The sequence below is a fragment of the Lathamus discolor genome, chromosome 4 (genome assembly GCF_037157495.1).
Source record: "Lathamus discolor isolate bLatDis1 chromosome 4, bLatDis1.hap1, whole genome shotgun sequence".
In the NCBI taxonomy this organism is placed as follows: domain Eukaryota; kingdom Metazoa; phylum Chordata; class Aves; order Psittaciformes; family Psittacidae; genus Lathamus; species Lathamus discolor.
This window is the reverse complement of record NC_088887.1, coordinates 5439171-5461036: the sequence shown is the minus strand read 5'-3', so window position 1 is coordinate 5461036 and position 21866 is coordinate 5439171. Positions and strand designations below refer to the sequence as shown.

The 21866-nt window shown below is 38.1% G+C and overlaps 1 protein-coding gene across 1 annotated transcript in view; it reads right to left on the bottom strand.

Annotated features, from left to right (window-relative positions):
- The window catches only part of LOC136012938 (ephrin type-A receptor 6), a 478069-nt gene that overhangs the window by 16809 nt on the left and 439394 nt on the right, over positions 1 to 21866 (bottom strand). The window lies entirely within an intron of this gene.

Here is a 21866-nt window from a genome sequence, read left to right as displayed (position 1 = left end):
TTTGTAGCCTAATTCACCAAAAGCAGCACTCTGTGAAAACAAAACTCAGTTCAAAGAACAGAAAGCATTTTAGATGATTCATGCTTGTTTAGTCACATAATTAGAGCATGCCTTTTGATTTAAAACATCTGAAGCCTGAAATTCCTAGGACGCTGACATTAAAACTCTTTCCTTAAATGAAAGAAACATCTATTGCAAAATGGAACAACAAAAGCACTTAATACAATTGCATAATCAGAAAGGAAACTATAGGCTTTCTATTGTTCTTTGCTTTAGATAAGCTCATTTAATTTTTGTTGTGCATTTAAATATGCAGGCAAGTAGCAAACCAAGTTTGTGTCTCATAGGTGTTTCCTTGAGATATTGAATAGTTTCATTCTGCAGCTTTCAACTTAAAATCCAAGTACTGCCATGCACAAAAAACAACCAAAGGTAAGATTCAATCAACAAACCTGACTTACCCTTTACCACAGGATGCAGAACTTTTCTGATATTAGCAATTTAAACCATTCAATCTATTCTCCCACAAATAGTTTACATACAAAACCTACTTTTCCATTTCAGAACAAAGTATTTCCTCTCATATATATTTATCTCTTCGAAAGTATAGTTTTCTTTTCAAAACTATACATTTATTATCGTCCTCCATTTAACTCTTTAAAAAGTATATATAAAGAGCAGTACACTTATGGTGCCACTAGATGGTAGGAGGCAGTCAGCAGTAGCTCCTTTCAACAAGCAGTAATAGATTCTGCTCAGCCTTATAATTGTATTTCTGACAAACAAAAGCAGAAATGAACTAGAACATCCACTTGGCAATCACATAGAAGCCACAGTTAAAAACAAGTACGTAAATCTCCGTTAATTTGCTTTGAATAAAGAATTGTCTGCGAGTTGTTGAGGCCCGACTTCAACTGCCTGAGAAGATGGTTGTCTTACTAAGAGAGTGCTCAAAAGCAAAGCTCTCTGTGTTGATGTGCCAGTAAGGTGAATTCTCATCACCAAGTCTCACCTGCTGACAAAAAATCTATGGTTAACATGTATGTTGTATGGCTAACATTTATGTTTTATGGTTAACATTTATATTGTATGGTAGTTATGACAGTAGCCAAGATATCCTTTGCATGAAGTTACGTATTTTGCAGCTGCTTTTTAAAACCTTTCCTTGCTCAGCTGTAGTTGAAGTCAGTGGCAAACCACTTACCGATTTTTGCAGTAGCAATGTATATTACTATAATCAAGGTATTAAAATAATCAGTAATAGGAAATGTATTTTCAGCTACTCTAAGCATTATGCATGAGCAGCTATTACTGTTCAGCCTCATAGATCTCTTAAGTATTAAATTTACACTATTAAAAAATACCGTATTTTTGCCAAAGCGGCTTCCCTACCTGCTTTTCTTAACTCAATACCCTGGTGATCAGACCACTCCTGTGAGGTGCAAAGGACTTCACACCCCACCTGCTGCCGTCTCTGAGCCTGCCCTTGCCAGCACTGCAGGACACTACTGGTCCCTTCCTAGTACAGCTCTTCTGCTTGGGAAGCAATTACAAATGCTTTGGGTATGAGAATGAAGACAGGGTGACAAAGGAGTTTTGTGAGAAGACATTCTCCAAGGAAAGACCAGCCTAATCCTGCCTCTTCCCTACGAAATAGTTAAGCTTTCTAAACAGACTGCATAAGACCATTTTGTGTTTGAGCTCACAGTCTGGTTACAACAGTGTTTTGGTGGGATTTCTGAGTCCGAGCTTCCTGAGGCAGTGGAAGATGTAGATATTCAGTGCCCCAAATGTACACTACACACTGAGCTGTCCAACCAAAAGGATTTGTCCTTTGAGGAGCAGAACATTTTAGGGTGTAAGTGCAAAGTATAGTTCAAAATATTGCTTCACACCACAGTGTTATGGGCTTTATCCTTTTTACTGCATTGGGCTCTAACCTTTAGTTTTACGCATTTTATTGTCACAGGTGTGTAATTCCACCCTTAGATCCCTGGCTTCTGCAGCTTTTTGGGGGCGTTTTCCTAGCCAAAGTCACAGGTAGGAATTTATCTCCTTTGGACCTGGGCACATGCACTTTTAGAAAGGTAAGCAACAGTCATGCCAATCTGTATCACAAGAGACACTGCCCAGACAACCCTCAATGCCCTTCCTCACCAGCAGCATATCAGTCCTGGCTGTTAAATGATGTAGAATGCGAGGCACTTGTTCCAGCACAGGAGTTCATTGTCTTAACCTTGCCTTACAAAGCAATCCCCTTGATGCCTTTGGCTTCATGTCTAACTCAAGATAGTTTTTGGAGTGCTACAGCATTTGAGGGAGCACGCAAAAATAAAAACTCCATTATTGTCTTTCCTTATTACAGATCTCAGGAGGTGACAGGAATGGTTGTGTTAATGTAAGACTTTATCAAGACAAACTGATGAATCAACAGGTTTACTATGAGCCCGATTTCTAATTTGTAGAGTTTTATTAATAATTTATTATTTTTTTCAATTTTAATGGAAACTATTACATTAATAATTAAATATCTACTTGGAGGGAAAACTTAAATCTATGCATGCAAATAAAACACATTGGGATATTTATAGATTTTACTTTTAATGTCTATAAAATAGGGAAATTATTTTTTAGTGTGCCCTTTTAATAAATCTGATTATGCACTCCCAAATTATACTCAAAAACAAGTACCATCTTGAACAGCATTTGCAGCTAACTTTGTGACTGCTGGCTAAATATAAATGAGTTTTAAAGAATCTGATTAGACTACGTCTCGTTTCATAACACAGCTTTACTGATCCCTTTTGGACTGAAACAGTAGTGGCTCCTTGAGTGTGAAAATGAGAATGGAGAACAGAGTCTTACCAAAATTCAAGGCAGTTCCTGTTCAAGGGCATAAGATGTGTTCAGTGTTGTAATGTAAAATAAGCATTTTTGTGCTAGCTGTAATGACAAAGTGAAGCAAAGCCTCTAAAACTTTTACAGTGGATTTGTCTTGCGCATGAAGATGTTATATTCATAAAAATGTAAATCTCAGTACTTAATTATGTGTGCAGAATATCTTTCCATGCTAAAAAACCTGCTTTATTTATTTGAAAGCCATTCAAAAGGAGGAGATTCCAGTATGACTACCTTAAGAGATCTATATGACTGAACAGTAGCAATAGCTGCTCATGCATAATAAAAGAACACATGAGGTTTAGTGTAGCTGAAAATATATTTCCTGTTTCTGATTAGAGTAATAACCAGTGTTACTGATATTGGACACGTCTTCTCATATTTTGATCTAACTGGGAAAATAATAAATGCAATTCTTACTGTTTACACAATGACCCACCTTCACATTAAGATAATTTATAAATAATTACGTTTTTCTATTGTAGCAATGAAATCTGTCACAGCTCCCTGTATCAGAAAGCCCTTAAGGCAAGCCTGTTTTGCTTTTAGGTTATTCTTTCTCTTTTAGGAGGGCAGGGGAAAGGGGCATAAGGGGTGTTAGGAACCCAATTATGTTTCTGTCTCATCTCATGCATTAATAACTGTATCAGTGATAAGCTAATTTTATTTTCACACAGTAAAAGAACACTAACAGTGCTATTCAAATAACCGGAATTCAATCTTTTTTTGCCCTATGCTGCCAGCTGAATACTGTCCATCTCCTGAGTTTTTTCTCGATTGTAATTTAATAAGCAATTTTACTATGCAGTGTCAAGACTCCCCTTGGAATTAGATTAAGCTCACATTGCTTAGCTTGTAGAACTGTTCAGAGATCAGCCCCTGAAATGAAATTCACCCCTCAGTCACCCACACTCACTTTCCCTGCAGAGTTGGCAACAGCACAGTTTGCCACACATTTAAAGACAGAATGGGAACTACGTGCTGCAGAATGCATCATTCTTTACCTCAAGCTATGCATAAGAGAGAGACAGACACCCTAAAATGCTGTCTCTTCTTTGAGCTTACAACAACAGAAGTGCTTGTGATCTGGTTGGTGAAGCAACTGACACTGACTGCCATGTATTGTCCAACAGGCCACAAGCACATTTTTGATTTGATCTCATTTGATTTTTTGTTTAATGTCACATGTTAGACATCTTTTTAAAACCAAGAGATGTTAACAGTTTCTTTAATCAAATATTTAAATATAGTTTAAAACTCCAGCAGAACAATGTAAGTGGCAGCTAAGGCCCATTATTCCACCAAGATGAAGGTCAGGATATATCAGCACTATCAAAATGCATGATGTGAAAAATGGCAGAGGGAGCACAGAAGCAAAGAAGGAAGCCTGTTAAATGTCCAGAACTTTTGGCATGCCGTGCTAGCTAATTAAATTGAGGAGTGCTACCACTGAGAACCTTAGCTAGAAAACTGAAGGTAAGATATGTGGACGATGTGCCAAGACAGTGATACACGTAAGCAGCCAGAATCAAACACAGCGCACCAGACCCGCGATGCCCTCGAACTAGCAGTGATGTGAAACAATGCGTTTTTCTGCTGAAAAGCCTGTTCTGTATTTTCTTTGAATGACAGACACTGCAGAGGGACTGTCACAGAGCTGGCTGCAGTTTTACTAAATGCTGAGATGCAAACCCATCGGTTCCAGATGTACAGACATCTAGAACTGTCTATTTCTAGGACAAAAGCTACTGAACTATGTGCACCATTAGTCTAAACTGGCACAGTAATTCCTATGCATCTGTCAGTATTTCCTTATGTATGATGTTACTGAATCGTGCAATAATTTTCCATGACAGAAGTGTAGTATCTGTCTTTTTCTCCCCCCCAAATGACAGAAATAGGGGGGGGGGAAAGAGAACTTCAGAGTGAAGAGAGACAAAAGTAATGAGAGAGATTAGTTTTAAATATTGTACATAATTCATCATTCTGTACCAAAAGCCTTATGCCACTCTACTGGGGTGAAGTTTTTATTTGAGCATATGAATCAATTTTTTTTCATGTACAAAGTTACAAATAGTCAGAATTTAGCATCCTGAAATCATAATTTAGAATTATTCAGTATTATCAACAGTCTTCTCTGGTGTCTGTTGGAACATCAGAGAAACTAATGGCAAGATAACAAAACTGCTCTGAAAAGGCATTTTGGAATTGGCTCTCATCAGGCCAAATTCCAGTCAGTTACACCAGTCTTTCATTTCCCTCAGAACTGAAATGAACAAAACCCCTCATTTTCAAAAGCATTGGATTTACTTTTAACCTCTGGGGAAATATTAATTTTCTTCAAAAGATTCTGATTAACAATGCTAAAGTTAACTATGTGCAACTTGACTGTTTCCCCCTAAATTAGCTATCCAGTTTTTCAGAAAACATTATTTATGATTTTAAGAATAAGTCAATTTTAGTAAATGTTAACCCCTATAGTACACATCTATTTGTGTTTTCCAAAAGGGGGAAAGCTCTCACTTTGTCTTCCTCAAGATCATCAGTAAGATGCATTGAGTAGCGGTATGCATATGGAGAAAACCTCCAGAAAGACATCTATATTCTACCCCATTGTCTTTTTGTAAAAAATAAAGAAATAAATATTAAATTAGTGTGCCAAACACTGATGAATTAGGAAATCAGGACTGCTCTCTAGAACAGCTGGGATTCTCATTAGTAGTAGTAGTAGCAGCATTTCCTTTGAAACAAAACACTTCAACATGCAGTCCCCTGCCTGTTCTGAGGCACTGATCTTCACTTGGATTGGAAGATAATAAGTCTGAAAAACGCATAGCTTTGACCATCAAAATACATGTAAGTGAAAAGGCAGTGAATATTTCTGACCACTTACATCTGTCCTGTATTCATGTTCTCTTGAGAGCGCAGTTTAAAGAACTTTAGGCAATGACAAATATACAGTAAACTACCACATACAAGTGGTTGATACCATTTTCTCTTGTTTGTGTAACTAACTGGACCACAGACATCTTTTCTTGCTAGCCATGATGCTTTTTTCTCCAAGGTCCTCACTGAAGGACCCAAGGTTTTTACCCATTTTAAGAACATACATTTCTTTAGTTTTTAAATGAACAAAGTAGTTCATTCCAGAGATCGAGCAAAAGGGGTCCATGTTTGAAGATGGGAAGGGATCTCACTCTTCCAGAGTCGAAAGCTCAGTTGAAAGTGTTTTTTAGAAGAGGAAGGGGAGAGAAAGTAAAAAGGAAGAAGAAAAAGAATAAAAGAGATTTAAAAAAGATTCCACTTTTGGAAGTTAACTGGTTTACACATCAGCACAGACAGCTAGAGCTGTCAGAGAGCAGCAACAGCAGGGCTGCTCCCTATGGATAGGGCAGCCATGGCTGGCCACCATGGAGGCTGGGCAATGACATCGTGGACAGGCTGAACACCATCGTGTCTGGGGGGCATGAACAGGGCAAGATGCTGATGACAACGGGCACCGTAGACTGTGAGCATTGGTTCAAGGCAAGGTAGCAAGCAAAGGTGAATCAAGCAAACCCAAACAAATTCAATCCAACAGGGCTGGGGTTGGCCAGCTGCAATGTCACTGGAGCAGGGATTGATGGCCCCAGGCTGAGCTAAAATAGGCTGCTGGGCCTGTGGGCAGGGGTGGGGAGGCCAGGCAGGGCTATAAGGACTGGTCCTCAGAGCCCTGTTAAGAACTAGGCAATTGTACAAAGACAAATAAACATGCGCATTTTTCAGAACCTCTTTAAGAGATAATGGTGAGACTGGTGGGGCCAAAGAGTTGCACAACATTGTAGAGAGTGGGACTTTGCATTCGCTAGGATTAAGACTGCACCAGTGAATTTTACAGTATTGGGTGCTTGGCCCTCAGTCACAGAGAAATCCTTTCCTTTTCTGAAATTAAATATCAGAACCATGCATCTCTACCAAATCCAGTTTAGAAACTATAGCACTACTTGACAGTAATGATAGGAAAAAAAATGTAATTTTTCTTGAAACTAATATTTCTGGCAAAGATCTATCTCTTTTCAAGAGCATCAATTTCAAGCTATCTGCCAGCTGTGTCAGCACAGCTCACATTACAGCCGTAACCAATTTCTTGAAAGTAACTCCTACAGAGTCCTTCCATCTGCACATCCTGAGCCTATCTGCTCTGCTTACACAAGTAGCCCTACTGAAGTAAGTGAAAAGGATTTGTTCTGAGATGCTTATTTGAAGGATACCTTACATTGCACAACTCTGTAACAGCGGAATTCACAACAAAGTCCATTCTTACAGTAGAATTGGGTTACTGAATGCAAATATATCTCTAAACACAAGTGATTTAAATTGAAAAAGAAAAGATGCTACTGGACACTATGCTTTCTTAGAAGCATCAACAAAGACTTGTCTCTGAAATGATGCCCCTGACTTGCCCAGGGCTTCAGGAAGTGTTGATTATTGGATCAAAGTAAACCGTTACCACGTGCTGCTTGAACACTTCATGTCATTAACTACCATTAACGATTTCACAGCTAGTGATTTCCACATGCATAGCTCACTGACATGCACAACAAACAGTTCCTATGTTTCAAGCAGCCTCTTTCTGTGCTGCCATAATGGCCAGATCATTCACACTCTACTGCCTTGCCATAATTCCTTCCACACCATTCAATTTAAAGTGGCCAATAAAAACTCAGGAGCATATGGGAACTTGAAAATTAAGGACAAAGTGAAATGGGTTCAAATGCAAAATTATCACCATATAGACTACAGTACTGTCTCCAATATAAATTTTCATATTCCATTCTTTGGGATGCTGTATAAGAGAGAACACACAGGAACCTAGTACTGAATTCATGTACAGACTTCTCTGGGGTACACTAGATTCTATTTGTATTGGGCTTCTTTAAAACTTTATTCTAGAGATAAGTCAGAAACACCAGAAAAATCAGGGTTTACTTTTGAGACTTACAGTGCCACGCACAGATACACACACAATCAGAATTATTATGAGGCTGAGCTACTCTGCAAGTATCATTGCTTTAGTTTTCATCCCAGCTGCCTCAGGAAGTGCAGAGGAGAATTAATATCTCAGTAACTGATGAACTAAATGTTCTGCTCACATTTCTGTAAGGTCTCTTCTCATTTTATCCTGAAGGAGTTTGCTGGTTATATAAGATTCAGTCAAATTATGGGTAAGTAGCTGGTCAAAAGATAGGAAACAAACAGAAAGAAAAGGTCAGTTTTTGGAGTGGCATCCCCCTGGGACCAGTGCTCATGTCCTCCTGGCAATGTGTGTAGAATCTACAATACAGGCTGCATGGCAAAGAGGTGAAATTGTGCTAACAGTGCAAAGGTATGCATGGTAGTGAAGATGACTGACCACAAAAATTAGCCAAAGAATCTTATGATACTGAGTTGCCAAGTTAGAAAACATCACAAGATTCAGTGTCATAGTGATGCACACAGAATAAAATGCTCCTAACTTTACATAAAAAACTAACAGGACTCTGTACAAAACTAGTGCTTTTAAACACAGATGTTGTGGTTGTAACAGATAGATGGCTCTGTAACACTATCAACTCTGTGGCCAAAAGCAGACTAAAGGGAAAAAAAAAAAAAAGAGATGAAATAATAGAAATAATCAGAAAAACTAAAAAGCATGACACTGTTAAAATCTACAATATTCCTGCATTTTGCTTATTCATTGCAGTCTTGATCCCCTGTCCCCCCCATTGAAACTAACAGACTTGTACAAAAAGGGTGTTCAAGGGTACAGAATAAAAGACACTAAAAATTTCTATACAACCCTGAACCCAGTGTAATTCACTACTTGCTTGCATTTTAGAGACATACTTCTGAGCTCACCAGCATTGCAGCTGTCTGAGTTTGATCATTATTCCTTTCCTATGATCTCAGTTCACTTGCAGGTGAAATATAAACAGGTAGTATAATAGCGAAGAGTGGAAAAAAGTGGATGGTGAACCTATCCTCAACCTTTTGGGGGAACGTTAAAGAAAATGAAAATGTGAAATTTAAAGAAAGGCACTGACGTGAGGTGTTCTTTGATGCGAGACAGTATAATTGTAGATGGCTATCTGAAGGATCACAAGACATTTGTGTTTTGTTATTGATTCTATGACTACTTTTCTATGTTTCTGTACAGGACCCCAACATTTATACTTACCCTTTATGACCAAACCCTTTGACAAAAGGAAATAAATAGTTCTACTGTTAGGATGTTTTAGCTACAGAAAAAGGAGCAAGTACTAAGGAGGTAAACTGGCAGACTTAGCTATGTAAAAATACTGCCCTAAGATAGTGAGGGCTGGCTCCTGGGTGAGTGTGTAAAGGTTTTATGTTTGTTCCATGAAGGGATGACACTATCTTGTAAATAGTTCGGTCTCATATCTTTCATCAGCAATAAATGCTTTCACTTGGGAGAAAAAGGGAACAGAAGTATTCCCGGACTGTTGGGAAGCATGCAAGTTTCATGTCTCTGAGACCTCATGCTGCATAAAAATTTTATGTACTGTAGGGGAGATGGGAGAACAGATGCTGATGAAGAAGAAGCAGCTGAGTCCAAGGCCATGGGTCAAGAAGCATGATGGGGCCAGGGACCTGTCAAATACTGGGCACTATCTCCTGCCTTCCTATCTGGGGACAGGCTGGGACGAAGGCAAGGAACAGCTTTGCCAAGGCCAGGGTGAGCAGTGAGGCTCAGCAGAGGATGGTAACAGCCAGTAATGTTTCTCTGGGAGTAAGTTAAAATGCTCCCAGTGCCGTCCTACTGGTTTTCCAAAGAAATGAAGTGACTGTCTTGTCAGCCAACCCCCGAGCTAGGAGATTTGAACTGCTGTCAGTGTCAAGAAGCATGGATGACAGAAGGGGACAGGCAGGGAAGACATCAAAGGCTAGATCAAATAAATGTGGTGTCTGCTGTCCCTTCAGGTACTATCACCTGCTTGCTAGTTGTCATTTTAGGGAAGTGCAGGTCTCCCACTGCCTCATGACTGCTAGTCCTCTGCAGAGATCTCAGGTTCCCCATGATATCTCAGGAGGCACTGGATTACTACTTGGAATCTACTTACAGGCAGCTGATCCCTTCCCGATTTCCCCCATATTTAATGAAAAAGAACGCAAAGCAGAGAAATGACAGTATTTCTCCTGAAAGAAAGATGTAAGAGCTCGGTGCGCAGCTAGAAGGTGGCTGCTCAGACTGCACAATGTCAGGGACAATACACTGTCACTTGTCCAGCTGGCAAACTAGGCAAACATTTGGGCTACTGGGGAGATAGGTATAGGGATGAGAAGGGTCTTATGAGCAATTTGTTATTGTATAAGCCACAGGGACATGGGGGGGGATCTAATCTTTACCAGGGAAGTGAAACTGGTGGAGCACAGTACTAGAGGTACTGTGAAGGTGCCATGAGAAGGCTCATATCAGAGGCTACGCTATAGAGGCTGCAGAACACAGCCTGAGAATATGAACGTGCAGCTGATGTATGTAATGGAGTCCTAGAACATAGGATTCACCAATCTGCTTCTTGTGAAATAAATTTTCCCCTATCTTCTGACTAAAGAAGGTATTCTGTTACAGTAGAAGTTACAATACAGTGCTATCACACCGTAACTGCACAAACATGCATGTAGCATCTCACCAAAGAAATGACCACAAGAGTAGTTTTCAGTCCAAGTTTGTGCTTCACACAAAGTTTCCCTGATATTTCTATTTGGTTTAGTGACATATTGGTATTGTCCATAGATCACTGCAGCATGGCAGCATGCAAATTGTTGAATAATAGGATAACCATCTGTTTGATGATGAATCGTTTGGCACGGAAATGTGGTTAAGCCTTCCTGCAGATCCACGTTCAACTACATCTCTGTCGAATGTCTGCATAAAGGGCACTGAAAGCCAAGCTAGTTTCTATTTCACTATCAGCAGCAGCTTACAGGATGAAGCACTGACTGATGCAATGGCAATGCCATTTTAATATATAGCAGTTATACAAGTGCAATGTTGGTTTACAAACACTGAGAATCTGCTTCTGACAAGTAGTATTGCACTTCCTAGACTTTTGTACTTATTTTCTACATGTGGATAGATTTTAATATATCCAGAATTGTGGATTTAATATATGCTATGAATTGTGGCACTGGGATACCTTTTGTCCCATAAGTCAGTTGACTTTACTCCTTGTATTCCCCAGATTGCATAAAGTTTTGAGTAATACCCTATTAGATTATATTTTTCTCATGATGCATCACACTAAATCATCATCTGACTGATGGTAATGTAATGGGAATAACAGATTAACATAATTTATCATCCCTGTACCTTGCTCAGGGGATGATTTTACTTTATCATATAAATGTTGTCTCTTCTGTGATATATTACAGTAAGACATCAACAGAAGGAAACATTTTGATGCAGTAGTACTTGCATACTGTGGATATTGTACTTGGATACTTGGCTATTAGGGAAAGTTTCTTCACTGAAAGGGCTTTCAAGCACTGGAACAGGGTGCCCAGGGAAGTGGATGAGTCGCCATCCCTGATGGTATTTAAAAGACATGTAGCTGTGGCACTTAAGGACATAGTTTAGCGATGGACTTGGCAGCGCTAGCATTATAGTTGAACTCTATGATCTTAAAGGTTTTTTACAACCTAAATGATTCTACTTAACAGTAGAGCATATTACCTAGGGATAAACAGCTCTTGGGGGTATTTTGTTTAACAGAACAGTGTAATACAAAGGTAAGAAGATACATGGCATAATGAGAGTTGTGATTATTCACTGATATCAGGTTTGCCACTGGTGCTAGACCAGCTGTGGTTTATCTTGGAACAGTAATTTATCTGAATTGCTATACACCCTCTAAAGCAGAGGTGACTTTTGTATTACCTTCATGAATTTACCAAAAAGCTTCAAAGTAGCTGAAGCTTGTTTTGACAAATCAGAGTGCCTCTACAAATAAAAAAAATGCCAGTGTACCTATTTCACTATAAAAATCTACCAGAATAATGAGGGGGTTTTGTGTTTTATATATCTATTTTAATTTAGAAATATTAATGTAGCAGATGTAGACTGGCAAACGACAGATCTTTTTCAACCACAAAATCACTGAGAAGCAGTGATTAAATAATTTTTAGCACTCAGGCTTAATGCAAATTAAGCCTATGCATCTAGTTAAGTTGTGGCAAAGCTGGCTGAACTCCTGCCTTCAGACACAGATGCAGGGCAGTTGTGTTTACATGGCCAGCTCACATAAGGGTGCAACTCTACAGGAAGTTCCCTTTTGTGTTGTAACAAAGCATATGCACTGATATTTTTCTTTTTCTAATCATCTCTGTTACATTTGCATCCTGAAAATGAATATATGCATATATGCTTATATATACAGGAAATGGATTTTCAAAGCTCTTCTGGTGGACGAGCAAAGCAACATGAATTCCAACAGACAGCTCCAGCACAGCTGTGCTTGCAGCATCTGAAGTCAAACTCTTTCAAGTAATAGCACTGGGTAAGAGAGAGTAAATCAAAACCATTCAGCAGAACTCAATGACATTTTAGGAAAAAGCATTTTCCCCCTTTGTCTGTAGATAGATGACAATGTATTCTTTTGCTCCCCTTGATTTCTGATTATTACCTTGTAGACTTAAGGAAATTAAAGGCAACTGCGTTTGGTATCACTCAAGTATGAAATTACAGAATACTAATGCATGGTTTTGATTCCTTGTTTTTAAGATCTGTGTGAAGTGGTAAAGCTCAAGCCTATCTTCAAAACCAGGAATTCGTATCACTTCAAGAGCCAGAATACTAATGAAAACACCACCTATTTTCACCCTCACAACAAAGTGGTGTATATTTTATAGTACATGCATCCCTCCATTGCTCATTTCAGCGCAGACTGGAAAATTTCCAGACGGAACTGGTGGTCATTCTCAGTAATTCCCTGCAACCCCCAGGGTCTGTTTAGTTCCAGTGAAAGAACTGAAGAAAGAACCTGAATCTTGCAAAGGATGTGTAACATGCATAAACCTGGTAAAACCAGTGGTATCAAGATGAAAAACTTGTCAAGTAAACACAGCTTCCACCTATTGTACCCCACCAAAACCAACACTGAAAAGCAGCCACCATCCCTTATCAGCAGCTTCCAGAACACTACTTTATTTATTCAAGGTACAGGAGAGCTCAGTAATTACAACCTCAAAAATGTTTTCCACTCATGATCTCGCTTCACAAAACTTCATTTTGTCTAAATGAAGTTGTTGAGGGCATGCTCTTGGCCTTTTTAGCTCTCCTTTCCCATTTCACCCACAGTCTGGAACTCAAAGAAAGAAAGAAAGAAACCAAGAAGGAAGAAATACAAGTCTTCAACTTCTCATGGACATGTAGGTTTAATGGAAGCAACGAGCTGATCAGTTTTTTCATGATGTATGCTTTTTGCATGTGTATTGCTTTTTGCAATATACACAAACACTGCGTCCATGGACTAAAGCCATGATATTTTATTGCACTTTTGGTCTTTTTAAAGTACTTCAAAAATCCATCGGTTGTTTTAAGATATTCAGCAGTGAATATGGACAATCTCTGCTGCATTAAAAATGTCTACCAAAAATAAGCATGAGGATAGTGAAATAGTCGTGTTTATTTTAGTATTTGAGGATTGAAAAGCTTAGTGTTGAAACTGCCTTCTTTAGATTCACAGTAATCACAGCAAATGAACCATACAAAAAATCTTGACTCAGAAAAACAAGCTTGTTTTTGTACTGATCCCCAATTGTCTCCATAATTACATAAAAGCCTATAAAACATTTGTTTGAGGTATGCTGACCAATATTTTTCCAAGCACTGTAACCAAATGAAGAAAGTTGTTTTTCACACTTCATATTTTATAAGTATTTCCAAAAACAAGAAGTGATTTTGCTCAAATTCATAAAACATTAAAATGGTGCAATAACACTGCTTAGCCATTTTGCTTTTCAAAGCGCTTTACAACTCCTAACTAATTATTCTCATGGCAACCCTCTGAAGAAGACACTGTGTCCGTTTGACAGTAGGAAAAAACACAGAGGTTGAGGACTGTCAAATACGCTGAATGCCTGCAACTCCCACTGGCAATAACTGGATTTCTAGTACTGAAAGCAGGCTGTAAATGATTTATGCTAGGTAAAATTGTAAGGTAGAAGAGCAAGAATCTCTGAGAGAAAGTTCCAGCTTATGCAGTTGTTGGTTTCCTGGGCTGTGCCTTCATCTCACAGTGAAGAGCACTTTATGGTGGATTTTGTACTTAGAAAAATGGAAGCACAAATTGACAGCCACCTGCCATGAATGATTATACAGACACCTTCCTCCTTTTCAGCCTGTCTACGTCAGTAAAGAAATCAACCAGCAGATTTTTAAGAAGGAAATAATTGCAAACAAAGCAGAACCCGTTCTATTTTGGTACGGGAAAATAAAAGTTATTCTCACAGTATGAGCTTCACCAAGGAAAGGATGAAATACACAACGCAAAGAAAGGTACTACCTTTAGTAATTCCATTATGGAGCCATCTTTACAATGCTTACCAGTTCTAGCATTATATTCCACATACAACTGAGAAATGTTGCAACAGGTATTAGGCAACAATAACACATATAAGTCTCTAGACTGTTACTAAACAGTGACTCATATTCACTGTAATAAATCAAACCTTTTCCTCAGGGCAACGCTGTGGTGCATCTCCTGAAGTACAATGGTGTTGGTCTCTGATCTCCAATCTTTGTAAACACTACAAAACCAGCAGAAAGATGTTTAACCTCCAAGAACACACAATCTGTTCTATTTTCCCTTTTTCAGTTTAGCTCAAAAGATCAGAAAGCAAGCTAGTAATAACTCTTCTTTTGCTATTCAACTTGCATGCTAACTTTCATAATGAAAGTTCAGTTTCATATCTTAGGCTTGCAGTCATGTTTTTTTATTTTTTATTAAATTTTGTTTCTCTTATTATTATTTTGATTAAACTCACATCACCACTACTAAGCCTCAGGAACAAAATGTTGGCTTTAATGTGTTGCTCTGGGACTTGTCATCAAGCCAAAATCACAGATGTTCAATGAACACATGGCATTTGGTCCATTTCTAGGATAAACATCATGGTTTACTTTATCTACAGTGTCACAATCCTGTATAAGTAAGCAGTAAGATCAGTTAAATCCCCTCATCTACTCTGTCTATAGCTCTATACTTCTGACAAGTCGACATGAAGCAGGAAGCAAGGGTAGCAAAGGCAAAATTAGGGAAAGGGAAAAAATCCTGTGGTTTTCATGCCTCATCACTAAATATTTTCTTGTTTGAAGATTCCTTTGTAGTCTTGCCTATTGCCACAAGATGTACATTTCCTTATACGCAATGAGGTAGGTAGAGGTATTTATACTCGAAAGTAGAAAAAACTGTGAAATCACGTTTAGTACTGGGTAGAAGTGAGATGATTGTAATAGCTCATAACTGTGTGAATAACCCTCCCAGAATCCTCATGAGGTCTTACCAACTTCTGTTATGTTACCAAAAGATATTGGCCTATAAAAACTTAATAGGACAGAAAATTGGGATTTGGTATTTTGAAGCAATCTGACATAAAAAAAAAAAGAATACACGTGCATGCATGAAGAAACTGTTCACAAGCAATAAACAGCTAGCTCCACGGACACATTAGCAACACAGCAACTGCAAATAAAAACGCTTATGAAACCTGCAGGAATGCTTAAGAGGTTTGAGGTGCTGTTCACACTGACTATAAAACTGGTGTTGCACAGCTACCAGGAAGAGTTGTGGCCATATTAACTATGAGGTATAGCTTTTTCCCAGAGAAAGTCTACCAATACACACATCCTCTAATAACACAATAAGATCTTGGGTGGAAAAAGGTAGGTTCCTGATAAATGTTTGTTGCAGCCTTGTCCTCCATGAAAGAGCTATGACTCAAATTTCAAAAGATCATTATTTTTCAAGCAAGTACTTTGGGGGGATCTTTTAAGGGACAAGTTTTTATAGTTTTCTTGCTAAGAACTAGGGGAAAAAAAGGAAAGAAAAAAAAATAATCACTATGTCAGTCCCATATTCTTCCAAGAGTTGATTCTCCCCAGATAGATAACTCAGAGTAAAATCACAGGTGCTGACAAGTGAGATGCTGGTTTGTGGAGCACGGCTTCTGTCCACTATAATTAAATTGGTACATGCATATTGAAGCATACAGTAGTGTTATCCCTCTTAACGGGACAGACCTTCTGAGCAGAAAGAACTTTCAAAGCCCAAGTTAAATTCTTTCTAATGAGTCTTCATTAAATCAATCTTTACTTTTATAAAAAAGTAATAAATCAATAAACAAAAACATATTTATATAATAAATATAAATTCATACATATTTAAAAAAATATATTATATAAAATATATAAAAATATAAATGTATAAAAATATAAATGTATATTTATATTATATATATTTATATGTTTATATTTATAAACATATATTTATATAAAAATAATTCAATAAATAAAAATATATAAAAATCTATAATAAATAAATCAATCAATCAAACAATCTTTACTTTTATACTCTTTTTTTTTTTTTTTTTACTTCCTAGATTACCAAAGAACCTCTGTTGATGTATACCTGGCTAATACAAATACATTTTACTATTGGTTACAAAAGATCTGTGGAAAAAGCCCGGGACAATACAGTACACCACAGGCAGAAACCTAAAAGCAAAACCTCAAAACAACGTTAAAAACCACCAGCATTATGTTGCATCTGTGGTGTATAGGACGGTGTTATGTTGCCCCTGTAACAATTTCAAGAGGCCTTTTCTTGCTTTTATCTATGCACCTTATAATACACAAGAATTTAACTCCAGTACAATATACACAGGGCTTCAAAAAGGTACTTCGGCAAAGAAAATACAGCTTGTCGCGTTGCAATCTGCAACTATGAGGAGACCATTGGAATCAATTGCATAATAGCTTGATTTCACAACACCTGGTCAAAAGGCAAGGCTGAACAGACAGTTGCATGGAATTAAAAAAACCCAAAATAAGCAGCACACACAGTACTTGCCCAACTGTTTTGTAACGGAGAGAGGCTTCCAGAGAAGCCAGTCAAAGGCACCTTGTCTAATGTGCTGTCAGGAAGCATGTAGAGCTTGCTGCCTTTGCCCTGGGGTACCATACTGGCACTGGTAGGGATACTAAATGAAAAGGGAAAAACCAACCCGCATGCAAAAGGACAAAAACCACCCCAAGCAACAGTCCCTGCCCTCTTACAGTTTGGTTGGTACAATTCATAAAGTAATTGACTAAGCATAACCTCCAAGGAAGATCTACATGTTTGCCTAAAGTTCTGTCTGACTCGGGGTCCTGTCACAAGCTTTTTCTCTCCATTAACTGATAGCGTAAATCTGAAGCCCTGATAGGAAGGAAACCCAAAATAACTCCTTGTGACATTAAAATATTTAACTACAGAAACACAGTATCCTGTGCAAATCAAATTATGCTGTAGATGATTCAGTCATCTACACATCACAATGCAGTATTACTATTCTGTGGAGGACAGTTAATGCTAAGCATATATGAGCCCCCTCTCATTATCCTTTCCTAATTAAGAAGCAGATTGTAATTATGGTTTTATTTCTGATGGAGTACAAATGTTCTATATGCAGTTGGAAAGAAGCACACATATTAAAACCTCAACAAATAACTAAAGCTATGGATCCCCATATATTTGTTTCAAGAAGAGTGTAGCAGATCTGCTCAATAATTTATGAGCATGACAGTTTCATGAACCTTTGGCAGCTCCCATTTAGAAAAGACTTTGAAAAGAGAGTCTGCACACACAGCGTGCATTGATTTCATTGAATAATTTACAGTGCATTGAGTGAGGTGAGGTGTCCACCCCACTCTATGAACTGAGCAAGTTTCTGAAGCAATAGTTCAGCAATGGAAAGGAATATCTTTCCTTAAGTAATGAAAGATATTCCTTTTGTTAATCACAGCTGTTAGGGGTGTCTTTCTATTTCTCTTTTTCCTACACAGCCTCTTACTGTAACATTGCTCTACCTGAACAAAGACAGTTTGATCAAGAGACTAAAGTTTTTCACTCTTTCTGATAAAAAACCTAGTGCAGGAAATTTATTGCTTATAACAAATAATCCATTTATATGGCCTAAAGTGTGCCTTTCTGTTGTAGCTGGAAATACCCAGCACCAGCACATCTACAACACCAAGCAACATGGCGCAGAGATGAACTCTGGAGAAGCAGGTAGGTTAGCCCATGTGGCATGTCTCACTGGTGGCATAGGACTACAAAATCATGAGCAGAAATGCTGCTGACTTTAGTGAGAGCTGCAAGAGAGGGCAAAGAACTTTCCAGATTAGTGCATGGAATAAAGTCCCAGTTTAACAAGCCAATTCAGCACTTATCTGATCCTAAGGCTGAGGGAAACTGTGGTACTCCTGCTTCCATTCTTACCCAGAATAGCTGGCTAAAAGAATACTTTTCTTACATTACATAATAACCAGGAAATCCTGTAAAACAAAGTGTGTGGCTGTACAGTTGAGTACTCAAAAACTGAAGAGAATTAAATGGGCAGTTCCACAGTGCTAATAATAAATGCTGTAATAGGCTTCCTTGACATGCCTAGCTGCTTTGAAAGATGGCCTGGTGGCTCCCCATTTTACAGCTCCAAATGTTTAGAAGTAGCTAGCTTAGTAAAATGTAGACCAGGACACGATACATTCTTTTTGTTCGGAGTAATAGGACTGATGCAGTTGTTACTCAAGACAAATACAACACAGGCTCTCTCAACTTCTGAGGATGTGCTTCCATTCATAATTGACACCTGTACATTTGAAAAGTAGGAATCTTGAGTAAACCATAGCCCCAGCTCAGGAGGCATTTTAGACCACATCTGAATGACTTCAATTCCTGTGATGAACTACTGAACTAAAGATTAGTCAGCGAGCTATGCCTGAGAAAATGAGACCAAAATTTGACCGAGGGAACAAAGACCAAATTAAACTTTATACCAAGAAGATTTACTTAAAGCTGTAGTTGAATACATTCTTTGGCAACTTGAATTAATTATTCTAGTTTGTTAGAGAAAAGGCTGAGGAGAGTCTCTTCAGGTTAGATACTTTTATGAATCTAATGATGTCATTAATAATTCACAAAAAAACCCCTAACTTACCAGAGAAAGGTATTTTAATGAAGTACATTAAGCATAATATGAAAATGCAGTTACAGTGATTGTGCAGTGTTCATTCATTGATACACAACCAATCCAGGACCAGACTGCTGGATATTCCATGCTTCTCCAGGAGGAAATGGCTGTGAACAGAGAATGTCTACCCAAGTGTTTAATCAGTAGCACTGCTCTGTAATTTTGGGAGTGTAACTGCATTGAAAAATCTCTCTGTGTAAAAATAAAATCAATTAAGCATAATAGACATCGCTAAAGAGGCTGAAATAAAATAAAAGGCTAATGTGATGGCTGAGTTGTGGGATTTTGGGCATAAAATCAAAATTTTCATGGGAATTTGCTGTATGTGTTAAGATGAATTTATAGGGAGTCTGAGTAAAAAGAGACAAATATTTCTTACTTGTCACAATATTGTTACCAGATTGTTCATTTTGGAGGGACAAATCTAGCATGTTTTTCTCAGGCTAGAACTGACTGTTTAGCAAATATACTTCTGTACTGGCCTGAAGTGCTGTAGTGGGAGAAAGAGCATACACACTCAAGCTAATTGTTCACGTTGAATAACAGCTTATTCATGACTAGAAGTATTTATATCGGTGGAAGCACTGAAGATTCGGGAGCTATTCAGTCTGAGTAAGGGTAAGAAACCTCCTAAGGAGATACGTAACACATTTATTATGAAATTCACCCTAGAGCTTTTTTAAACAAGTGACAGCATTTTTATTCCAAGGGGGTTTGAATTAAAGCCTCAAATGTGGAATATAAATCAAAAGCAGAGTGTTTCTGGATAAAAATGTGTTAGTTCCATTCAGAAGGTTCAATATAAACCGAGATACAATGAAAAGAGTAAACAAAGGGAGCAATAATAGGTAATGCACTATTTCTAGGCAGAAATTAGAGTAGAAATGAAAGCCCAGTTGGTGGTGTGGTGTTACAGGAGAGGATGACACCTCACCTCAAAATGTACTTCAGCTAATTTTAGAACAACACAAAATTAAGGCAGTAAGCATGGGTACATTGCTTAGAATAAAACTAGTTCTTCCATGTGGTTTCAAGTCTTTATATGCCTTTATTCCCGACTACTGCACATTCCTTGGTGAGGCCAGTGAAACATTTTCATCTAATGCCTGCTTTGCAAAGAAAAAATATTTTAAGAAAGCACTGAAATTTTTGAGATTATCAAGGACTCAGTTTGCCTCATCTCTTACTTCACAAAGCTGGCCCTAACGCTCATTGAATGCATTTCTGACGCTTGAACTGTGAACTACAAGCCTTGTACAGAATACACAGGGATATGAACCTGTGAGCCATTTTATATGAGAGAACAAAAAAGCTATGGGATTTCTTAAGAATAAAGCCCTCCATAACTGAAAACAAAAAGCTGAAGTTGCACAGTAGAAAGAATGGGAACAAGGAATCTAGAATATAAAATAACACATTTCCTTTTCATGCAGGAATACACAGAATTAATGCACAGATTTTGTAATTAAATATAATAAATACAAAGTCATGTGCTTTTTTTTAATATTCTGACAATGAAGATATGCTTAATGTCAGGAGACAGACGATTCTGACACCTTTAAAGCTGACGATGATGCAGCCACAGCGGGGCAGTCAAGGACAAGCCATACGATTTGATTCTTGAACACTTCCAAAGTACAAGGAACAGATCAAATATTTTAGATACTGAGGGCAAATCCCACAGTGCTTAGTCAGGCAAAATTCCCGTTAAAGCCAATGGGAGTCTTGCCTGAGTAAGTACTGAGCAAAGACTATGATGTCTGACCTAGATTTATCGGAGTCATACAAATCTAGGTCTAACATGTTTTTAAGATAGGCACCACTGTGCTGCAGTATTTCTGTTTAAAGGAAAACACGGTTATAGTAAACCATGAATCATTCCCTGCACCCTCTCATGTACATAGCGAAGGAAAAAACTCACAGCTGGGCAAGGAGCTGCTATCTTGAAAGTCTGCCAAAGAGCAAGACTAAAAAGAGTAAGTTTACCCTTGAAAGTTTTGGGAATCTGATACAGAGAAGTGTGCAAGTGAGATTCACAAAGGCTTGTGTGTGACTGAAAAGAATCTTTCATTCTTGTAAGCAAACTGGCAACAATGCATAATTTTTTCCATAGTTACCCTGCTGATTGCGGGCAAACTGCAATTCCTACATGGTCAGCAGAAATTCCTCTACTTGGTTCCTCTACTTGATAATTGGGGATTAATTTAGGTGAATAACTAGGCCAGTCTTGTTCCTAACTTAACGTTTCTATTACAGAAATATAAAAGTGGATTATGTTTAACATATGCATATATCGTGCTTCAGAATCTTCTTCTATAATTGCAGAATCCCATGTTCAACACCTTTGGTATCATGTACAGGAGAAATACTAGAATTGGTATCAAAGTGACCAGAAAACCTCATAAGCATGCTAGATGTGCATGTTTTTGGCTTCCTGCTTCTAGTTGAAGTGAATAACAAAACCCTTGCCACCAACAGCAGTTGGAACAATCTCCTTGAAGGCTGAGGGGAAGATGGTGGAATGAAAATACTGCATTTTGCAAATACTAACAACTCATACCAAGCTAAAACTCCCCCCTTCCATGTTCAGCTGCATCTACCCTTTGCACTATGCCTTTATATAAAAAGAACATTACTTAATCAATGTGAAAAGATACCTTTTTTTACCTGAGAGCTCTTCCATCAGTAATATATCCTAA